The following is a 24,933-nucleotide window of genomic DNA, read 5'->3' on the forward strand; positions in this document are numbered from 1 at the left end:
TTGCATGAAGATTATTACTAAACTTGTCACCATTCTGAACTGGCTTTTTGATTGGATATTCGATGAGAACACTCTCAATTGTCAACTCTTTTGCATAATTGGCTTCATTTATGTCTGAAGTTTCTCAAAGATGCAGGGTATAATGACCATATGGTGAACTCATGTCAGGCATTTGTTCTTCTTAGAGCCTGAAAGCTTTTATACTTTGCAATCACAGCTTATTGATAGTTTAGGCGGACTCTTTGACAATAAATTTCAGTCGCTGCATGAAGAAATTGATTCACAAATATACATGTACCTGTGATAGTTACTAAAATAAAATGATCCAAATTCAGTATCATGAAACTGTCCTATAGGTGGAATTAATTTTATAAGATATGGTTGTTGGTGCTTGGAAGTGTCTGCTAACTGTGTCCTTTTTAACCTTTTGATGGAGGGACATTTGTGAATCATTGATTTCTTATTTGGCTAAACCTCCATTTGCTCATGTAAAATGGCAATCATGTTTATGCCTTTTTATTTTTCTCCATGGTTTTTGTCTCCCATATTTTGTAGTCCTTAAATTTTTATTTTGAGCATTGAGAGTAGGTTGCCTTTGCTAAATTAATATGAAAAAGTGAAACATAAGAATCACCATTTTGAATGAGCTAATGAAGGACTTCACCGTTTCTAGGTTGAAGTGGATTAAATGTTTGAAAAAGGAATCTATGTACCTGTCGATAAAGTTCCACTTTTTGTTTGAAGATGTTTTGCAAAGTAAACTGGTTCAAAAGAATTGACATATTTCCCATTCCTTCAAAATTTTGCAACAGAGTTATTGTTAGTTTATTTTTACTTGAAAAGCCACAAAACTGTTGTATTATGCTCATTCCATATTGAAACTTCACAAAAGATCAAGATGCCTTCTGAGTTTCTTCCATTTTAAGATATTGAATTGTACAATAAATTTTAATTTAAGTGTGTGCTTTCAATCTCCATTTTCATTATCTAAGCTAATTTGGCAACAAACTATCATTAAAAAATTCTTCCTCTTTTGGCTTGATAAGCCCTTGAATCTGTTAGATTTTTGCTCAATCCATTTTGGAAGCTTCTCATAAAGTTATTGAATTATCTAAACTTTAAGATTAGGAAGCCCTTCACTTCTAAGCAACTTGAACTTATTAAATTATCTACTAAAGTTTTAGTTATCTGTACACTTTCAATATCACAAGCACAGTATTTATGTCGCTTTTCTTTTTTACTTGCAAATAGTTACTACAAAAAAATAATTCAAATGCAGTATAAACGGTACATGCATTTGAAGTCAAAGAAGACTATATACTACTTCCTCTGTCCCATTTTACAAGATCTTTAATTTAGAGAGCAAGTTCCAAATTATTTGACATTTGGGTTAATTCATTCACTATTTAATACTACAATTCAAATTACTCTCATCTACCTTTTCATTAACAATAATTTTCTCTTTCGTCAACCCTGGACTCCACTATTTATTTAACTTGATTATGATCATTACTTACTTTTATCTCTATTTACTTTTAAGGCTATTCTTTGGTCATAAGTAATTTCATACCACCACTCCTTAAAACTGACTTCAAAATCTTAAGGATGTCATTAAATGTAGGCAGGGGGAGATAAAGAGCTTCATATAAAAAATTGATTATTTGGAGAACGTCAACTAGCATACAAAATTGAGAGCAGATGAAAATAATGAACTAAGGGTCAACAGATTATTTAGCATCAAACCTTACCAAAGTGTTCAAGATTTTGCAATTGTAATAATATATTTTATGGTTGGTTGACTTTATTTAGATATTTGGTATTGTATCTATAAACTACATCAAGATAAGGATGATCTAATGTATCTTAATAAAATCCTGAGCTCCCGAGTCAAATTCTATTGTTAGAATATAATGTTATCTAATAGTCTAACATTCTTCGGCAAACACATGTGGGTAGACATCTATTGAAAACCTGGGAAAATTGCAATTCATGACGGATACTCAGCACCAACAAAACATCCTTCTTAGTAACTAATAAAAGAAAATAGTATCACAGCCTACAGAGATGGAGTGACACAAGGTGCAGCTTACACCAGCAAGAATAAGAACTCACAAGTCATAATCTAGAGCTGTAACAAAAGTGTAATGATATATTTTGTTGATGGTTGACAAATTGTACTCGGTTCCCATCTTTGTTGGCTGTACCTAAATATGAAAGATCAAGTTTGATCCAACCAAATCCTAAAATAGTAGAATATAATGTTATATAACATTTAAGAATAGTCATGTTTGATAAGATTGGTTATGCCAGTATACTGTCAATTTTGAACTTTGATGAAGTTATAATGCACATAGTTCAACTTAAGCTTATGGGTTTGTGTTGATTAACATTCGTATTTCTTATTTACTATAATTTTAATTGTGTATGCCTATGACTAATTATAATACACATAACATGACACTGTTACTGCGTATTTGATGGTCAGTTTGATAATCAATACCATAAATTGAATTCAATACCATAAATGAATCTTGTTTCTAGGTGAACTTAAATTCAAATTAGCATATATTTTCTTAATTAAGTCATGACGTTTACGTATTCAGTTTGAAAATACCCAAAACTCCTACAGAAGCAACTCACAACTATTTAATATGTGCAAAGGGTGCCTATTAGACTTTTTTTTCCGTTAGAACTTATATTTCATTAATATCCGAATCACCAATGTCCTCTTGGACAATACAGTTAAGATCCTCATTGAGGTTACACATCCAAAAACGATTAAGTTTCCCACATTTGAAAAGATTGGCCACATCATTGGCTAATCGATTACCATTTCTACGAAAATTTGAAATCTTGCCTTAGGTTAGACAGAGCTCTGATGTTTGAAACAGTTCTACGAATGAGACAAGGACATCGATTGTTGACAGAAGAACAATTATCGATGATAATTTTTGAATCCGATTAAAAAATAAGCCCAAATTGTACATGGTCAGAACAGAATCCAATAAGGCAATCCCTTCCGCCTGAATTAGTTGGAGATTGCCCGTTGTTCAACAGTTACCAGAAATCAGAAAGCCCTCATTGTCTCTGGCAACACTTTCCGCAAAGGATTCCTTTATGGTATGACAAATTGCTGCATCAAAGTTCACTTTAATCCAATCGTCGGGTGGTCATTTCTATTTTGTAGTGTCACAGACACGAATAGGGGAATGCTTAGTCGAGTTTATTGTTAGACTCACATCATAATGTTTCATGAGTGACTACATAATTCATGGGCTTATACCCCTATTCCATGTTTTTTATTGAAACCATTCATTTTTCACAAATAGTTCATCGAGAAAATTTAGTTATTTGGGCCTTGAGATATTGGGCTTTATCAATGGTGGAAACACGTGATTTGGTACATCATTCCCTAGATGTCACTAGAGTAAGTAAATAAGGGTTTGAAGGCGATATCAGAGAGGCTAGTTCTTCGTGAGTATCAATTTGCATTGTTCCAAGAGCTGTGTGTAAGTTGCGCTGTCAAAATGCATGCTATGAAAACGAGAAATAAAGCCTACAAGGCGGGAATGGTGAACCACAAAAAGTTGCCAAGTGAACGATCTGCTTCGGGTCATGCGCGTGTTAAGGTGTGTGACAATGGTGGATGAGAATCATTCTTGGGATTTGATTTATCTGTATCTATTTGATCCATTCTACTAGGCTTCATTTGTTTGAGAACTTGTTAATGCACGTTACCATTGCCTGTTTTCCTTGCTAATCTTTTGAGACTTGTGGCACCACTGGTTTATATTGTTATAGGGTTAACTAGGGTATGGTTTCAATCAATTATAGTTATTTGATCTTGTATCAGATATGTAATCTAAAAATTAATGTTACCAGTCACCAGATAATAAATGTAAGAAATCATTATTTTGATTGTGATAGTCACTTTACTTTGTGCCAGTTGTGGTAAATTCTTGATTTCTTGCTTGTTTTTTAGTCATAATAGTGTCTTTTTAAGTTTGATCTGATTATTTTATAACAAATTTTATGACTGACAATAGTGGTTCAAAATAAGACAAGGATAAGATTGAGAAAGGGTACACTTATCAATGGTTATCTTGACCTTATTTTACTCATATAGTGCAGGGTAACTATGACTTACCAGATCCCCATTTAGAAAGCTCATCTCTTTCAGCATCCAGTGCAATGTTTGGACTGGTTATTAATTTCATAAAGCTTATGGTTCATTTATTAAATTTGCTAGTTCAAAATTTTATAGCTTACTAGGGAATCAAATACTACTTTATTTACCTTATCAGGGTTTGCATACTGCAAATCCTCTTGGGGAATGTTTTCATTAGCCTTTCAGGTTACTCATATTGTAATGAATGAGTAGTTTCACCCTATTTAATGTCTTCTAATAGTTGGCTGCATTGCCTTGTGTTCTGCCATATTTTATGCCTCCTTATACTGTGCATAAGCTTCATTGTATCAAAGGAATTTAAAAAAATGCCAAGTTTTTTGTCTTCATTATGGAAGTGGGAACTTCCCTGAAAATATGACACAAAAAGAAAAACCAACTAAAAGTCTAAATTTGTTGAAATCATAAAAGTTATGATTAATATATCTGAGTTGTATATAAGAACTTTGGAATATGGTGATCAACATGATGCTCAAATTAACTTTGGAAAAAATGATGCTGAAAATATAATGGCCTTTTTCTTTCAAAAGAATAATTAAGTGGTGGAGTAGAAATGTCTGATGTTTGATAAAAAGTGCATCATTGACAGGGAGTGGCTTAGATATTTGTCCTTTTGTTTATCCAATCACTGATGTTTAATGTATTTTTTTTTGCAGCTGCCCCCAGGAGTACCATCATTCACACATATCACCCGGAATAATTTTGGGGGCCGAAAGTAAGTCAAACCCTATATATTTAGTGTCCAATCGTGTTAGATCTCTTTATTAAAAAAAGGATTTTAGTTAGCTTTGGTGTTATCTTGTATATCTCATACTTGAATAATTGGAATGACACCATCCATGTTATTGTCGTTGTCCAAAGAAAGTGTTTCCTTTTTATTCATAATTACTGTCAAAGAGAATGCGTATTATATTAGTAAGTTATAAAACTAAGGCACTATCTATAAAACTTCATGCGCAGAGGACATTTTATTCATTCTCTTGTAGTTTGGATTTGGATGAACCATTTAAATGTTTTTTTTCCACCTGATGATAGACATTGAAGAGGATACTTTTGTTCCTCCTCTTTTATGTTTCATAGTAGTCTCAAGATTTTCCATCTACCTTTACATGGTGCTACTGTAAATTTGTTCTTCCTATGGTGGATAGACATCTCAAGAAGTGTTTTCTTTGACTAGCAATCTTCAAGTCATAGCAACTTGCTGTTGCTCTGTGCCTATTTTATCATAAATTTATTTTTTTACAGTTTTTTGGGCTGATATTTTTTTCCCTTTTTCTACATGTTATACTTTTTAATTGTCTTAGTGGGTTTTCAAAGTGGAGATATTTATTTCATCAAATTAGAAAGGGTCTCATTTGGAAATTGAGTATAAAATTAGACAAAGCTTTGACACACGTTAACAACACTAGTAACAATTACATTATAGTTGAGTTGCATTTGAGGTTACATATTTGAAGATCAACAGAGAAGATTGCTTAATTTGAATGTGTAACTAAATCAATCCAAACATCTCCATTAGAATGAAATCCATCTTTCTTTAGTAAATTATAGCACTTTTCGATGTGATGTTCAGGAACAAGAAGTTGAAAACCGCGGATATTGCTGTATGTGTCTGTAAATGGGATGCAAGTCTTCCAAATAGTGCATGTGGGAAGAGTTGCCTTAATGTTATGTCAAGTATAGAGTGCACACCTGGCTACTGCCCATGTGGTGACATGTGCCAAAATCAGGTAAAATTGGCTTCAGTCAGCATGAGCATTGTTGAGAAAGAAAACTCATGTTGAGATTTAGTATTTAATATACCCTTCTACTACATGGTGTTGCCTTGACTGTTATATAAAGGCTTCTTTATGAAGTTTGTTGGTCACTAGGGTTTTCCAAAACATAGAAAATTGAGAAAATACTTTGAATGAGCTGTGATTGTTTTACTTTTGGCTAATACAAGTATGCATGAATAACTCAACAATCATTCTTAAACTTTATCAATTCATGATTACTCTTTGCAGAAATTTCAGAAATTACTCTATGCCAAGACAAAGTTGTTCCAAACAGCAGACCGTGGTTGGGGTATGTTGGCTGATGAAAATATTAAGGTAATAATCCTCGCTTTGCCTTGCTAGTTTATCTTCTCTGTCTCAATACCTGTCCGAGCTTGATGCCTGATACAAATTTGTTTGCTTTATAAATGATCTATTTGTAATATGCAATTGTCACATGCAAATTCTTTTCTTCTGAATACAATTAGGCTGGACAATTCATAATCGAATACTGCGGAGAAGTTATATCATCTGTTGAAGCAAAGTCAAGGTCACTATCCTATGAAGCTGAAGGTTCGGTATTAATTGTGAGATATCACTGTATTGATAAAATGCCTTAGAATACTATTTTTTTCCTAAATGTGTATATAGATGAGATATGTCTGTATTGATTAAATGCTTAAGTACTAATTTCTTTCTATATGTGTACATATATATATACATTTATATCTTGGCACAGGTGTCAAAGGTGCTTACATCTTCTCGCTCAATACCAATTTCCATATTGATGCCACCAAAAAAGGAAGTCTTGGCAGGTTTATAAATCACTCCTGGTGAGTTTTTTATATTTAATTAAAATGGAATATTGAGCAATAAAACATGGCCTTTATAGTCATTTACATTAGGGTTGAGACTCATGTTTTTACCTTCTGCAGTGAACCTAACTGTGAGACGAGGAAGCTGAATGTTTTAGGGGAAATCAGAGTTGGTATTTTCGCAAAGAAAAATATTACCATTGGTACTGAACTTGTTTATGACTATAAGTTTGAATGGTATGGTGGAGAAAACGATACGATGCTTGTGCGGTGCATCCACCTGTTCAAAATTTCTTGGGGCAAAATCTGCTGCTTTCTTGGTGAGTTTTAATGGTGTCATATTTAAGTACAATGAAAAGCAAAACCTCTTACAGAAATTGACTGACAAATAAGCTTTTTTTACTCTTGCTTATAACCATGCTCCTGAATCCCTTAATTATCACATGCTTGTTGATGGGATTGTTATTCATATTGAATATATATTGTGGAAAGTTAAATTGGCCTTGAAGACAATACAACATGTGTCTATTTTTCCAGGACTCTCGATAGATACCATTTGAGTATGTCAAATTTAAATCACTCACACAGATCTAATATTTAAGGACTTGAAGACACTCTGTGCATAGTGGCTCTTATCAGTATCAGATATCCAGTTTCAAATTGAAGCGGAAAGCCTAATTGACGTACTTATGCTCGTGAGGCCATTTGGTGGCCTCTTCTACCAATATTATGTCAACATCTCATTTTGGGGCCTGTCTTTCTTTGTGAGCTTATCTTTTGATAATGTTCATACAGTCATATCCTCTAGCCAATATAGCAATGGGCAAGGATGTCATTAATATGAGCTTCTCTTAGCTGACCGGTGGCTAAAGCTAGCAACAATACTCTTTTCTCTTGGACCTTGTTTGATGTAGGGTTATTTGGATCTTTTTCCCAAATAACCCCTTATATCATCAGCAATCAATTCATAATCATCAACTAAATTACCTAATTATCCCTACTTTTATATTTGTAAAGTGAATATAAATACAAAAGGACATTTTAGTAATTTAACCTAAATAACCCCAAATAATCCACTTTTTCATCAAACAAGGTTTTGATTTCCTAATTCGATTTTTTTTCCAAATAACACTAAGATCAAACAAGCCCTTTTTTTTGCCACTTAATGTTAAGTTAAGGGGGGTCTTCTCAACTGCTGTGCTAGTGGACAATTTAGGCATTGATGTCTTTTTTTATATCCTTATTATCATGTATGAGTATTTGTAGATATTTCTTAAAGCATATTTCTTATTTGCTGTTGAATTATATCTCTATCCCTTTATTAGGGTCCTCATTTGGATTCAACTTTCTCACTACTTGATTCTTTTTAATTTGGAAAATTATCTTGGGTTTCTTTCAACAGGAGAACAACCATGTATGGGTAGAAGGTGATCTTAGGTACTCTTCTATGCTCTTTTGAAAATTTTCTACCATCTCTTATACTTATTCTATTTGTATTGAAGCTTAATTCACATGCAAAGAAGTTTTATTTTCCAAAAATGATAAAACTCACATACAAAGTTTGCTATGGTTCTATGTCAACACTAGATATCTTTAATTAGATTCCATTCTATATATATCTACCATCTTAATTTATACAAAATTGTGTGATTGGGAAACAGTAGCTTTTAATTGATTTGTTTAAAGAGATAGAAACACTATAAATTAGCTTTAGTTTTTATTAAAGTTGCTGGTTAGTGTAGTGAATATTTTACTTAAATATATAAAAGATGTATTAAAAAAATTGTAATTACCATGTATTACTTTATTTATTATTTTATTAGGATGTCATGGAATGACTTAATAATTTCTTCATGTATATAATAGAATAATGTCGCTTCCCCAGAAGAGTAATGTAACTGAAAAACGTGTGTTAATTTGGTTAATGGATTGCAGATACAAAGTTGAAGAAGTCCCTTTGTATGATTCCGCAGAAGATGAGAAACCAGATCACATGGGAAATGTCAAGATAGATATGATTGCTTACACCTTGAATGCACAAGGTACTCATCATTTCATTTTAGTCGGAATAATGTCAATTATAGACAGCATCTAAAGCAATAGTGCATGTCAAAATTGTGAATTTGAATCAGGTTCGGTTTCTAAGAGAAGAGCACAACAAAAGGGTAAGAAGAGTACATCAGAAGGTTCAAGCGCAGAGCAAGTTGATGGTAAACGCATTGCCAAGCTGTTTGCATCAAAGGAAGCTCAAAACGAAATCTTGAAGTGTGAGGTAAATATACCTTTATTATTTTTCAATGACTATTTTTTGTGGCAAAAAACAATGCTTTTCGTAACTTAAGGAAATATACCTGAAAGCAAATACAAAATCTGGAAACTATGATGCCAAATAAATCATCCGTAATGAGGATTGTTTCTTAAAAAGATTTGGGAGATGCTAATAACAGATGTTGACGATGTTGTTCATGCGGCTAGGAAATTATTTTTCTTTAAAAATTGAAATAGTGCTTTTCTTGTGCTAAATTGGGGTAAGAATTTTAGAATATTTATCTATCCATTGATCATGTACATTCACAATCTTATTGGAAAAACACCCAAGATAAAATCGAAAATGATTTTTTTTTTGTTTGGTATAAAATGGATTTGGAGAATTTTTTTGGATGAAGAAATGTTTTTTTAGATCATGATCGAGATTATAGTCTGTTTTTTTGTTGCTTCATTTGATATACAAAATCATTTCCTATATTTTGATCCAAATTATAGTGTAAATTTTTCTTTATTTCATTTGGTATAGTTATTTCTTGTGAATTTTGACAAGCATCACAATTTTTTGATACCTATACAGCTCAATGATCATTTATTATGGAAGTCTCAAATACCATCCTCTTGATTTTGAAGTTTTTTTTATTAAGAACTAATGGCTCGTTTGATCTTGAGTAACCTTACTTGTAATGATGAAAAATATAAAATGGTTGATGATTAGAATGAGGCCTTGATGTTAGGAATTAAGTACTAAAGTTTTCATATTTCAGAGGTAGCTTTTAGATTCCATAACTATTTTGGGCATGATTTTAGGGAGAAAGAAGTAAAGCTGACTCTAAGCTGAACACTGTTTACGACGAGATTCGTCCAGCCATTGAAGAACACAACCAGGACAACCAAGATAAGGTGGATGACAGCATGGCCAAGAAGTGGATAGAAGCCCATTGTGCCAAAATGAAGGTAGACTTCAACTTTCATTTCTCGGTCGTGAAGAATTCATTATTCGCTCCTCCAAACGGAACATCGAAGCCTGCGAATGATCCTAGTAATTCATAAAATTCAACTGTCTGGTATGGCATATTGTTAGGATCTAGGTCGCCGCTGGTGGACCGGGGGTTGAACCGGTTAGCGATTCTTACTCGTAGGGTGGTGATTAATCCGGTTAGAGATTAACACCGGGGTTTCAATACTACACAACCTGTCACAAACCCTTGAACTAGGTTCAAGCGCGGAAGAGGTTTGCTTTCAAGTTGAAGCGGTACACGTGTATGATAGGCGGAGTCGGTTTCAGATGATGGATATTTGAAGGATGGTGGGTCGGTTTCGGCAATCTGGATACTTGGTGTGGTTAATGTAGATTCGGTTCTGAGCGGTATTGTTAGATTAGTCGGTTATGTAATGAAGCCAACAGAAAGTAATAACACAACAGATTTTATGGATGTTCGGAGATAAAACTCCTACGTCACCCCTTCCTCTCGAAACCGCGAGAAGGATATTCACTAAGGAATACAAATACAATCCGATCGAGACTTATTTCCTGCTCGATAATACTCTTACAATTTACACCAAAATTGTAACACACACTTAGAATTTAGCACTTAGGCTTTCTTAGAATACCACACTGTTATCACTTGTAGTAAATGCACTCAGCTTTTGTTATCTCAATGTTTGTCTCGCTTAGTAACTGCCTTAATGTCCCGCATTTACTCTTCTGCAACTGCCTCCTTTTATAGGTGAAATATGCCAACGGTCATATTTCAAAGCCTTGAATCTGATTGGCTGATCAGAGATGCAGTGATTCAGTGTCTCAGACCTGCGGTCTTCTCCTCAGACCTGACGGTCAATCTCAGACCTGGCATCCTGTTTCAGACCTGCCGGTCTGTAAAGCAAACCTACTGGGTTTGTCTTTTACTCAATGTAGGCACTGTCTGCTTGGACAGTTGTCTGTACTTTGAATATTTCCTTTCTGGCTTATCCCGAAGTAGAAGGATCTGGTAGTACTGTTTTCTGCAGCCTACAGTCTTTCCTCAGACTTGCATGGATATGGAAGTATTCAGTCTGTTCCTTTGGTATCATTCTCAACAGATACCCAAAGTGTCTTCTTGTACTAGTCGGCCTCTTGACTTGGCCTAGGTTGGCCACTTGACTTGGCCGAATGTCTTTTGATAGTAAAGTAACCGGACTTCTTCCGGTTATGATTGCCTTGTGGTAGCTTGACCGGTTCGGTTTCTTCAGTTGGTTCTCTTCTGTTTATCCGGTCCGGTTCCTTGTTCCTGCATGGGAAGTTTGTTTAAGTTAGGTTTATTCGAACCGGTATGAATTTATCTAACAATTTCTCCCTTTTTGATTATTTTATTTAAAATTATCAAAATTATGTAAGTTTGCAACCGTAGGCCGGTTGTTTTGTTTGGCCGATTTTGAAAAAGACTTAGAGAATTTTTCGAAAAATTTTGGGGGAGGGGTTTTGGAGGAATCTCTATCTTTTATCTAACAATTTCTCCCTTTTTGATTATTTTATTTAAAATTATCAAAATCATGTAGAAATGCAAAATAAGGCCGGTATTCAAAAATAACTTTATATATTCATAGATAACCGGAAAAGACTAAGCAAAAATACTAAGGTAAGTAAAAAAAAGAAGGATAGTCCCTATTCTGAGTCCGTGAATTCGTAGGCACTCTTCTTTCTCTTTGGTTGCGGTGGCGGTTGCGGTTGCGGCTGCGTGGAATGTCGTGGTCTTTTAGATCGGTACCGCAGCTGTTCTTCGAGTTCATCCTCGACTTGGTCGTCTTGCTGCGAAGTACCCGTCTCGACCGGGTCAGAAATTATATTGAACATCTCCACAATCCGAACTTTCTTAGGAGCCGGCTTCTTTCTTTTCTTTGGTGCTGAGGCGGAGGCGACCGGTGCTGAAGCAGAGGGGGCCACTTTCTTTTTCTTCTTGTTCGCTTCGGAGAACTCTTCCAGCCCACGTTTTTGTCTCTCCAGCCGTTCGGCATCATCCGCAGCCTGTCTTGCTATTTGCTCAGCATACCCTGGATACATGCTCTCAGCCCTTCTTATTCTCTCGGCCTCTACTTCTTCCTCGGTCAGCGGAGTTGCTCGCGGCGCCTCTTTGTTGACTTCGGCGTCCAGCCTTTCCTGGATTCTCTTAGCAACCAGAGCATCGGCCTCTATAGCCGCGGCATCCGCGTTTTCCTTAGCTTTCAGGATTTCGGCCATCTGTGCAGTAAGTGCCTTTACTTCGGCCACGAGATCTTCGTTCTTCTTTTCCAGTACCGAGACTCGTTCAATTGTTGGGTCGACCCGTTCGAAATCCTTCTTTAATTCCGAAGTGAGACCCTCCAGAGCTACAATATGCTGAGCACAGTTTTCTCGCTCACCGGCCTCTTCCCATAGTCCGGTGCTGAGTTGCTCCAGGCGTGTTTGATGTTGATCCACAACCTGTTTTGTCACATCGGCGAACTTCATAGCCGTATCGAAAATATTCTCGCATCTATCCTTGAGCGGTTGAAGCTTAGAGACGTTGTGTTCAAGTATGCGGTCATCAATCTGTTCCGGTATTGATGCCTCAAGTTTCTGAAGCCGGTCTTCAATCTGCCCCGATGTGGACGCTTCAAATTTCTTAAGTTGCTCACCAATCCGTTCCGAAACGGATGCTTCAAACTCTTGGAGCCGGTCTTCAATCCATTCCTTAGGAGGAACTGAAACGGTGGCTTCCGGTGGTGGAGTGGGAGGGGACTGCTCGGTCGTATCAGGATCTGCTCTCTCACCGGAGTCCATCAGTGCAGCATTCTCATTAGGAGGTTCCAATGTGACCGCATCCTCTAAGTTCGTTACCGCAACTTCCGAGATCGGTACCTCGACATTTTCTAGAGTTTGTTCTTCAACAGTTTTTGAAGTCGGTACCTCATCATTTTCTGGCAGTGGTGTCTCAATGTCCCTTGGTGTCACAGTGTCCTCTGTTGTCCAGTCTGTTTGAAAATCTTCGATGACCGGAGCGGTATACACCGGAACTTGTTTCTGTTTGCATATAGCTTCTAACCGCTCTATCTCTTGGCGTATTTCCAATTTGCCCTTTTCAAGCTTTTCTAATACTAGCGGTGCTACTGTAGACACCGATCCCCCTTCGGCATATTCTTCCTTAATCTTTCTGATACGCCTTCTTATCTGTCGAAGATGACTTCTCGGTATCAGTAGGCAAGTTCGACATTGTATTTCCTGAATGGTATTGGATTTGGTGAGACGTAGGATATTGTCCTCCACTTCCTCCAATCTGGCGATGCAGTGTTCTTGCGAGTGGTCCGATAGGATGTCTTTATACTTTGTATTAAACCGGTACTCATGCCATTCCAGATATAGGTCAATGACATCCTCATCTCTTCTGATAATGCCCTGAAAGATATTTTGGGCTAGTCTTTCGGCCTCCGCTTCGTCGGCCTCCTCTCTGTTGAAGTTTCCATCATCGGCTCTTTCATCATTGTCTCCTTCATCAACCCCGTCCTCACCCTCGGTGGTCTCAGGATTGAAGCTTTGTTCGGCATCGGTCGGACTCCGAGCCGAAAGATCATCGTCATGGTCCGTTCTGTTTTCGGTTCCCTCTGTGTCGGCTTCCTCATCGTCCCACTCCTCATCCTCTGTTTGTTGAGGTGGATCTTCGAAAATTACCTTTTCTTTTCTCTTTCCTCCGGTGCTTGCTTTTGCCGGGGTATTTTTCTTTGCGGCTTTCTTCTTTCGGCCACCTGTGGAACTGGAGGCCGACTGCTTTCTTGGAAGAAAATGCCTTGATCGGATGATGCTACGTTTTAGTATTCCAACACCGGGACCGACTTTGATCTTCAGATGTAAGAAGATCTTGCCGAGTTGTACGGCATACCCCCAAGACCTATCTGAGTCCGGTCTCACCATTTCCATAAGATTGCTGAAAACCGATCTTGCCCAGTTGATCTCTGTGCCTTCCATTAGACGAAAAATCATTCTGATTTTGTCTTTGGTCAGATTGCTGAAATTTCCTCCCCTTGCCAGTATCGCCCTGGCAAAAACGTCACACGCCGGGATGAGCTCCGGTTTCAGCAGTTGTTTCTTTCCGGATGTGGGAACCGGCTTGTTTGTTGCTGATACACGGCGGCAAGCCATCTTAAAAACGTCATCGTCCATCTCTGCTGTTGCGTCCATACCGGTAGTTGGGAGATGCAGACTTTCGGCCACTACAGCTTCGGTGATTTCTATTTGGGAGCCGCAAACCGTTGCGAGGATCCTGTCGTAGGAAACGGTTGCGGTTTTGAAGAACTCTTCGACCGCGTCCTTGTATATTACGTGGGGACCGTCTAGTAGATATTCCAAACCGGTTTTAATCAGTTGGTCAATTACTTCTTTTGCTTCGGCCGTTCCGTTCTGCCGAATCTCTTTGAAGTCCACTTGAGAGTATAGTTTGAACAACGCCGAATCACGACCCATGTTTGAAGAGTTTGAAAATGAAAGAATTCGGCTTCAAAGGATTTTAGAAGTTTAGAGAGAGAAAGTGGATTTGTGTGAGAATGAAAAATATGACGAAGGCCCCCCTTTTATAGGCACGGTTTGGAAGCCAAACCGTCCCATCATGAATGGGCGGGAGTTTTCCCTCCAAAATGAAAGGACGTGGTTTTGTGCGAAACGGTGTGCGGTGTCTTTGAGCGGGAGTTTTCCCTCCAAAAGTTTGTCTATGTCATCGGTGACGCAATCTTTTCTTTGAGACCGAATGGCAGATCGGTTTCTAATAGTGTTTCAGATATTTTGATTGATCGGTGTTTAAGCAGATTTTATGAAACCGGATACGAACGATATTAAGCCGGTTATGTTAGATAGATACAAAGAGTAAAGAGAAGCGATCAAAACTGAAACGATATTTCATTAGAATGGAAACCGATAAGACGAAAGAAAGACATTTAAATAAAGATGCTTAAGCAGTAAGCACCATTTTGGAATACTTTTCCACCACGGCATCTCTATCGAGAATATTTGAGGGGGATGCCGGTGTGCCCGGTCCAAAATCTGGCCGGTGCTTGAGAATCAACCTGCTGATGTGGGGTGCGAAGCCGAGTCCCTTCTTGGTCCGCACCATTTTCCTCAAGATTTGAAACAGGACCGCTGCCCAATTAATGGGCGTGTGGTTGTAGATGTGGGTCATCATATTGTAGGTATTCTTTGAAAACCGCTGATTTACAGATTGGCACAGAATGGACCGAGTGACAATCTCAAGAAGTAGCTGAGTGCTACGACCGAGACGGGTCTTTAACCCATGGGTTTCCACCGTATCGAAGGTTCCTAAGCAGCGGAACCCATAGTAGTATTCATCAGTGCCCTCCATGGCCGGAAAATCAGAGAACCCTTCTTTGGGCAGATTGAAGAGGGTGGCAAATTCGGCTTCATCAAGCCGGAAGGTATGATTCCTTACAGTGGTTACAATGCGATCTCCCCAGTTGATGGCATTTCTGAAAAATTCCTTGACATCCTCAGTCAGTATGGGACCGGATTCGTCAAGGAAGGCTTGTAGACCGGTAACGATGAGACTTTCAAACATGTGTTTCTTTGGGTGGTCATAGTCCCATTCGGCCAAGCATGAGCCGAAGTCAACACTTAGAAAATTTCCCAAAGTTCGGCTTGGCATGATTATGATGTAGAGAGAGAGAGAGATTCAAGTGAAGTGCAAGTGATTGTGGATGTGAGAAAGTGAAGGGAGGATGGCTCCTTATATAGAATCGTTTTTGGAGGGAAAATCTGAGCATTGATGGTTAGTTTTGTTTTATTAAGGGAAAGAATCTTTTCCTTTCCAAAGTGCATTGGGAAGTGGCGGTTTGCAGATCTCGAGGTAAGTATTCGTTGGAAATCAACCAGATTAGTTGGAAATTAAATATGCGGGTGGTTGGGAGTTATCTCATTAAATGGAATTATCTCATTAAATGCATTTAACACATAATGATATAGATTAGATGGAGACCGAAAACGGTAGAGACAGTACCGAAAATGACATACAGAAATGATAAAGGTAAGAAAAGCACAAATAAAACCGAAGTGGTCATGGATGAGGCCGATGTGGTCAAAGTAGAATAGGTTAATGACACATCCGGTACATGCAGCAAAACGACCGGATGCCAGCCGAAGTGATTTAGCGAGGAGGGTTGAAGTTCCTCCTCCTCCATTCTCTCTCAAACCGACTATAGAAAGAGTCGGTCATTTCCCTAGTTAGCACCTGAGCCTGGTTCAGGCTTTCGCCAGGGCAAGTTGGGACGCCGAGTTCCACCAGAAGGGTGCTCATTTGGGGAATGAGACCGACTGACTGAACGTTAATCATCCAAACTAAGGTGTCGAACAGCACCCGGGACCAGTTTACCGGTGTGCCAGTAATGATGGCAGCCATCATGTTGAAGCTTGCCACGCAGTAGGTGTTAGTGACATCTCTTCCAAAGATGCCCCTTCCTAACACATCATTGAGGAGCTGGTACTCAGCCCTCAAGAGAGATTTAGAACCATGATCATTGACAGGTTCATCCGACCGGGCAAAGGCTAGGGATACCTCAGCCTTAATGTCTGCAGGAGGATTGAGATCTGTGATCCCTTGCTTAGGCAGACTGAAACACCGACCAAAGTCCTGCTCGGTGAAATCGAAAATTACACCCCCAACCTTGGATTGGATGTGGGTCTCAAAATGGGGTGTGCCCCGGAATACCCTGGCATTGTAGTAGAATTCCATGACGGATGCAGGGTAGATGATTTGCTTATCATCCAGAAAATACTGGAGACCGGTGTCTTCTAATTTTTTAATCATCCGATACACTTCATAGTGTTCGGTACCGGTACAGGATTCAAAATCTACTTGGAGGATGTTTGGGAATTGAGACATGGTTAGTTTGCCTTAGTGAGAGGATATTCTTGTGACTTGTGAGTTTTGTGGTGAGCGTTTCCCTCTCTTAAATACTAGTTTAGGGGCTAACCTATTGTCCAGGCATTAAATGGAGTGACATGTATTAACTGCAGGATAAAATGTTTTTCACCAAAATGGGTATGTTTGCAGTCTAGGTGTCGGTCATAGGCCTGAACCATGAAAGATATCAAAAGATCTTCACGTCTTTTTAGGCGCGACCAGTTTTCTTTGAAAAGGCATCATTTCATTCGAGAGCATGTCACGCTGAAGCATATCCGGCTGGAATACGTACCCACCGACCAACAAGTAGCCGATATCTTCACAAAGTCTCTACAGGAAGCTAAGTTCTCTCAATTTAGACTTACTCTCGGTTTAACCGACATCAGTCAGATCCTTCCTAAGGATACTTAAAAGGAAAACCGGCTTCGACAGATAAAACAGGTAGTTCTTCTTAAGCTGCTGATCTTTGAATTCTCAAGATGCCTATGGAAGAACCGCCCAGCTCATCAGACAGAGTAAACCGACCGGCTACTTGGTGGAAACACCAGCTAACCGCATCGGGATGAACAACTGATAACTGACCGGTTCTGAAGCAGGTCATCCTAGATTATTTGAATTTCACAGATGTGGAACAACTACCAATGTTTGTAGATGTCTGTTCTGAAATATTGCCTTTTCAAAGAAAACTGGTCGCGCCTAAAAAGACGTGAAGATCTTTTGATATCTTTCATGGTTCAGGCCTATGACCGACACCTAGACTGCAAACATACCCATTTTGGTGAAAAACATTTTATCCTGCAGTTAATACATGTCACTCCATTTAATGCCTGGACAATAGGTTAGCCCCTAAACTAGTATTTAAGAGAGGGAAACGCTCACCACAAAACTCACAAGTCACAAGAATATCCTCTCACTAAGGCAAACTAACCATGTCTCAATTCCCAAACATCCTCCAAGTAGATTTTGAATCCTGTACCGGTACCGAACACTATGAAGTGTATCGGATGATTAAAAAATTAGAAGACACCGGTCTCCAGTATTTTCTGGATGATAAGCAAATCATCTACCCTGCATCCGTCATGGAATTCTACTACAATGCCAGGGTATTCCGGGGCACACCCCATTTTGAGACCCACATCCAATCCAAGGTTGGGGGTGTAATTTTCGATTTCACCGAGCAGGACTTTGGTCGGTGTTTCAGTCTGCCTAAGCAAGGGATCACAGATCTCAATCCTCCTGCAGACATTAAGGCTGAGGTATCCCTAGCCTTTGCCCGGTCGGATGAACCTGTCAATGATCATGGTTCTAAATCTCTCTTGAGGGCTGAGTACCAGCTCCTCAATGATGTGTTAGGAAGGGGCATCTTTGGAAGAGATGTCACTAACACCTACTGCGTGGCAAACTTCAACATGATGGCTGCCATCATTACTGGCACACCGGTAAACTGGTCCCGGGTGCTGTTCGACACCTTAGTTTGGATGATTAACGTTCAGTCAGTCGGTCTCATTCCCCAAATGAGCACCCTTCTGGTGGAACTCGGCGTCCCAACTTGCCCTGGCGAAAGCCTGAACCAGGCTCAGGTGCTAACTAGGGAAATGACCGACTCTTTCTATAGTCGGTTTGAGAGAGAATGGAGGAGGAGGAACTTCAACCCTCCTCGCTAAATCACTTCGGCTGGCATCCGGTCGTTTTGCTGCATGTACCGGATGTGTCATTAACCTATTCTACTTTGACCACATCGGCCTCATCCATGACCACTTCGGTTTTATTTGTGCTTTTCTTACCTTTATCATTTCTGTATGTCATTTTCGGTACTGTCTCTACCGTTTTCAGTCTCCATCTAATCTATATCATTATGTGTTAAATGCATTTAATGAGATAATTCCATTTAATGAGATAACTCCCAACCACCCGCATATTTAATTTCCAACTAATCTGGTTGATTTCCAACGAATACTTACCTCGAGATCTGCAAACCGCCACTTCCCAATGCACTTTGGAAAGGAAAAGATTCTTTCCCTTAATAAAACAAAACTAACCATCAATGCTCAGATTTTCCCTCCAAAAACGATTCTATATAAGGAGCCATCCTCCCTTCACTTTCTCACATCCACAATCACTTGCACTTCACTTGAATCTCTCTCTCTCTACATCATAATCATGCCAAGCCGAACTTTGGGAAATTTTCTAAGTGTTGACTTCGGCTCATGCTTGGCCGAATGGGACTATGACCACCCAAAGAAACACATGTTTGAAAGTCTCATCGTTACCGGTCTACAAGCCTTCCTTGACGAATCCGGTCCCATACTGACTGAGGATGTCAAGGAATTTTTCAGAAATGCCATCAACTGGGGAGATCGCATTGTAACCACTGTAAGGAATCATACCTTCCGGCTTGATGAAGCCGAATTTGCCACCCTCTTCAATCTGCCCAAAGAAGGGTTCTCTGATTTTCCGGCCATGGAGGGCACTGATGAATACTACTATGGGTTCCGCTGCTTAGGAACCTTCGATACGGTGGAAACCCATGGGTTAAAGACCCGTCTCGGTCGTAGCACTCAGCTACTTCTTGAGATTGTCACTCGGTCCATTCTGTGCCAATCTGTAAATCAGCGGTTTTCAAAGAATACCTACAATATGATGACCCACATCTACAACCACACGCCCATTAATTGGGCAGCGGTCCTGTTTCAAATCTTGAGGAAAATGGTGCGGACCAAGAAGGGACTCGGCTTCGCACCCCACATCAGCAGGTTGATTCTCAAGCACCGGCCAGATTTTGGACCGGGCACACCGGCATCCCCCTCAAATATTCTCGATAGAGATGCCGTGGTGGAAAAGTATTCCAAAATGGTGCTTACTGCTTAAGCATCTTTATTTAAATGTCTTTCTTTCGTCTTATCGGTTTCCATTCTAATGAAATATCGTTTCAGTTTTGATCGCTTCTCTTTACTCTTTGTATCTATCTAACATAACCGGCTTAATATCGTTCGTATCCGGTTTCATAAAATCTGCTTAAACACCGATCAATCAAAATATCTGAAACACTATTAGAAACCGATCTGCCATTCGGTCTCAAAGAAAAGATTGCGTCACCGATGACATAGACAAACTTTTGGAGGGAAAACTCCCGCTCAAAGACACCGCACACCGTTTCGCACAAAACCACGTCCTTTCATTTTGGAGGGAAAACTCCCGCCCATTCATGATGGGACGGTTTGGCTTCCAAACCGTGCCTATAAAAGGGGGGCCTTCGTCATATTTTTCATTCTCACACAAATCCACTTTCTCTCTCTAAACTTCTAAAATCCTTTGAAGCCGAATTCTTTCATTTTCAAACTCTTCAAACATGGGTCGTGATTCGGCGTTGTTCAAACTATACTCTCAAGTGGACTTCAAAGAGATTCGGCAGAACGGAACGGCCGAAGCAAAAGAAGTAATTGACCAACTGATTAAAACCGGTTTGGAATATCTACTAGACGGTCCCCACGTAATATACAAGGACGCGGTCGAAGAGTTCTTCAAAACCGCAACCGTTTCCTACGACAGGATCCTCGCAACGGTTTGCGGCTCCCAAATAGAAATCACCGAAGCTGTAGTGGCCGAAAGTCTGCATCTCCCAACTACCGGTATGGACGCAACAGCAGAGATGGACGATGACGTTTTTAAGATGGCTTGCCGCCGTGTATCAGCAACAAACAAGCCGGTTCCCACATCCGGAAAGAAACAACTGCTGAAACCGGAGCTCATCCCGGCGTGTGACGTTTTTGCCAGGGCGATACTGGCAAGGGGAGGAAATTTCAGCAATCTGACCAAAGACAAAATCAGAATGATTTTTCGTCTAATGGAAGGCACAGAGATCAACTGGGCAAGATCGGTTTTCAGCAATCTTATGGAAATGGTGAGACCGGACTCAGATAGGTCTTGGGGGTATGCCGTACAACTCGGCAAGATCTTCTTACATCTGAAGATCAAAGTCGGTCCCGGTGTTGGAATACTAAAACGTAGCATCATCCGATCAAGGCATTTTCTTCCAAGAAAGCAGTCGGCCTCCAATTCCACAGGTGGCCGAAAGAAGAAAGCCGCAAAGAAAAATACCCCGGCAAAAGCAAGCACCGGAGGAAAGAGAAAAGAAAAGGTAATTTTCGAAGATCCACCTCAACAAACAGAGGATGAGGAGTGGGACGATGAGGAAGCCGACACAGAGGGAACCGAAAACAGAACGGACCATGACGATGATCTTTCGGCTCGGAGTCCGACCGATGCCGAACAAAGCTTCAATCCTGAGACCACCGAGGGTGAGGACGGGGTTGATGAAGGAGACAATGATGAAAGAGCCGATGATGGAAACTTCAACAGAGAGGAGGCCGACGAAGCGGAGGCCGAAAGACTAGCCCAAAATATCTTTCAGGGCATTATCAGAAGAGATGAGGATGTCATTGACCTATATCTGGAATGGCATGAGTACCGGTTTAATACAAAGTATAAAGACATCCTATCGGACCACTCGCAAGAACACTGCATCGCCAGATTGGAGGAAGTGGAGGACAATATCCTACGTCTCACCAAATCCAATACCATTCAGGAAATACAATGTCGAACTTGCCTACTGATACCGAGAAGTCATCTTCGACAGATAAGAAGGCGTATCAGAAAGATTAAGGAAGAATATGCCGAAGGGGGATCGGTGTCTACAGTAGCACCGCTAGTATTAGAAAAGCTTGAAAAGGGCAAATTGGAAATACGCCAAGAGATAGAGCGGTTAGAAGCTATATGCAAACAGAAACAAGTTCCGGTGTATACCGCTCCGGTCATCGAAGATTTTCAAACAGACTGGACAACAGAGGACACTGTGACACCAAGGGACATTGAGACACCACTGCCAGAAAATGATGAGGTACCGACTTCAAAAACTGTTGAAGAACAAACTCTAGAAAATGTCGAGGGTACCGATCTCGGAAGTTGCGGTAACGAACTTAGAGGATGCGGTCACATTGGAACCTCCTAATGAGAATGCTGCACTGATGGACTCCGGTGAGAGAGCAGATCCTGATACGACCGAGCAGTCCCCTCCCACTCCACCACCGGAAGCCACCGTTTCAGTTCCTCCTAAGGAATGGATTGAAGACCGGCTCCAAGAGTTTGAAGCATCCGTTTCGGAACGGATTGGTGAGCAACTTAAGAAATTTGAAGCGTCCACATCGGGGCAGATTGAAGACCGGCTTCAGAAACTTGAGGCATCAATACCGGAACAGATTGATGACCGCATACTTGAACACAACGTCTCTAAGCTTCAACCGCTCAAGGATAGATGCGAGAATATTTTCGATACGGCTATGAAGTTCGCCGATGTGACAAAACAGGTTGTGGATCAACATCAAACACGCCTGGAGCAACTCAGCACCGGACTATGGGAAGAGGCCGGTGAGCGAGAAAACTGTGCTCAGCATATTGTAGCTCTGGAGGGTCTCACTTCGGAATTAAAGAAGGATTTCGAACGGGTCGACCCAACAATTGAACGAGTCTCGGTACTGGAAAAGAAGAACGAAGATCTCGTGGCCGAAGTAAAGGCACTTACTGCACAGATGGCCGAAATCCTGAAAGCTAAGGAAAACGCGGATGCCGCGGCTATAGAGGCCGATGCTCTGGTTGCTAAGAGAATCCAGGAAAGGCTGGACGCCGAAGTCAACAAAGACAAAGAGGCGCCGCGAGCAACTCCGCTGACCGAGGAAGAAGTAGAGGCCGAGAGAATAAGAAGGGCTGAGAGCATGTATCCAGGGTATGCTGAGCAAATAGCAAGACAGGCTGCGGATGATGCCGAACGGCTGGAGAGACAAAAACGTGGGCTGGAAGAGTTCTCCGAAGCGAACAAGAAGAAAAAGAAAGTGGCCCCCTCTGCTTCAGCACCGGTCGCCTCCGCCTCAGCACCAAAGAAAAGAAAGAAGCCGGCTCCTAAGAAAGTTCGGATTGTGGAGATGCTCAATATAATTTCTGACCCGGTCGAGACGGGTACTTCGCAGCAAGACGACCAAGTCGAGGATGAACTCGAAGAACAGCTGCGGTACCGATCTAAAAGACCACGACATTCCACGCAGCCGCAACCGCAACCGCCACCGCAACCAAAGAGAAAGAAGAGTGCCTACGAATTCACGGACTCAGAATAGGGACTATCCTTCTTTTTTTTACTTACCTTAGTATTTTTGCTTAGTCTTTTCCGGTTATCTATGAATATATAAAGTTATTTTTGAATACCGGCTTTATTTTGCATTTCTACATGATTTTGATAATTTTAAATAAAATAATCAAAAAGGGAGAAATTGTTAGATAAAAGATAGAGATTCCTCCAAAACCCCTCCCCCAAAATTTTTCGAAAAATTCTCTAAGTCTTTTTCAAAATCGGCCAAACAAAACAACCGGCCTACGGTTGCAAACTTACATAATTTTGATAATTTTAAATAAAATAATCAAAAAGGGAGAAATTGTTAGATAAATTCATACCGGTTCGAATAAACCTAACTTAAACAAACTTCCCATGCAGGAACAAGGAACCGGACCGGATAAACAGAAGAGAACCAACTGAAGAAACCGAACCGGTCAAGCTACCACAAGGCAATCATAACCGGAAGAAGTCCGGTTACTTTACTATCAAAAGACATTCGGCCAAGTCAAGTGGCCAACCTAGGCCAAGTCAAGAGGCCGACTAGTACAAGAAGACACTTTGGGTATCTGTTGAGAATGATACCAAAGGAACAGACTGAATACTTCCATATCCATGCAAGTCTGAGGAAAGACTGTAGGCTGCAGAAAACAGTACTACCGGATCCTTCTACTTCGGGATAAGCCAGAAAGGAAATCTTCAAAGTACAGACAACTGTCCAAGCAGACAGTGCCTACATTGAGTAAAAGACAAACCCAGCAGGTTTGCTTTACAGACCGGCAGGTCTGAAACAGGATGCCAGGTCTGAGATTGACCGTCAGGTCTGAGGAGAAGACCGCAGGTCTGAGACACTGAATCACTGCATCTCTGATCAGCCAATCAGATTCAAGGCTTTGAAATATGACCGTTGGCATATTTCACCTATAAAAGGAGGCAGTTGCAGAAGAGTAAATGCGGGACATTAAGGCAGTTACTAAGCGAGACAAACATTGAGATAACAAAAGCTGAGTGCATTTACTACAAGTGATAACAGTGTGGTATTCTAAGAAAGCCTAAGTGCTAAATTCTAAGTGTGTGTTACAATTTTGGTGTAAATTGTAAGAGTGTTATCGAGCAGGAAATAAGTCTCGATCGGATTGTATTTGTATTCCTTAGTGAATATCCTTCTCGCGGTTTCGAGAGGAAGGGGTGACGTAGGAGTTTTATCTCCGAACATCCATAAAATCTGTTGTGTTATTTACTTTCTGTTGGCTTCATTACATAACCGACTAATCTAACAATACCGCTCAGAACCGAATCTACATTAACCACACCAAGTATCCAGATTGCCGAAACCGACCCACCATCCTTCAAATATCCATCATCTGAAACCGACTCCGCCTATCATACACGTGTACCGCTTCAACTTGAAAGCAAACCTCTTCCGCGCTTGAACCTAGTTCAAGGGTTTGTGACAGGTTGTGTAGTATTGAAACCCCGGTGTTAATCTCTAACCGGATTAATCACCACCCTACGAGTGAGAACCGCTAACCGGTTCAACCCCCGGTCCACCAGCGGCGACCTAGATCCTAACACATATCATGGATTTATTTTTATTTTTGTGGAAACTAATTTTTTATTTGAAAGATCCAGTGATCTTAAGAAGTTTTGTTGGACACTCCCCTTACAATGAACATGAGATTTACCTGCATTCTTTATCTGGAGTTTTGGGTCTGGATTTTGAAGTGAAAATATTGATAAACTTTATAATAAAAAATAAAATTCAAGGATTTCATCAAAATGTTGATTTAGATTATATTATATATATATATATATATATTTTTATTTTGTAGTATATCCTATTTGATATTTATTCATA

The 24,933-nt window shown here is 39.9% G+C and overlaps 1 pseudogene; it reads left to right on the forward strand.

The window, feature by feature from the left end:
• Positions 1-24,780, forward strand: LOC124923612 (annotated as a pseudogene).
• Positions 24,781-24,933: the final 153 nt, after the last annotated feature.

This window comes from Impatiens glandulifera, chromosome 2, assembly GCF_907164915.1.
Source record: "Impatiens glandulifera chromosome 2, dImpGla2.1, whole genome shotgun sequence".
NCBI lineage: Eukaryota > Viridiplantae > Streptophyta > Magnoliopsida > Ericales > Balsaminaceae > Impatiens > Impatiens glandulifera.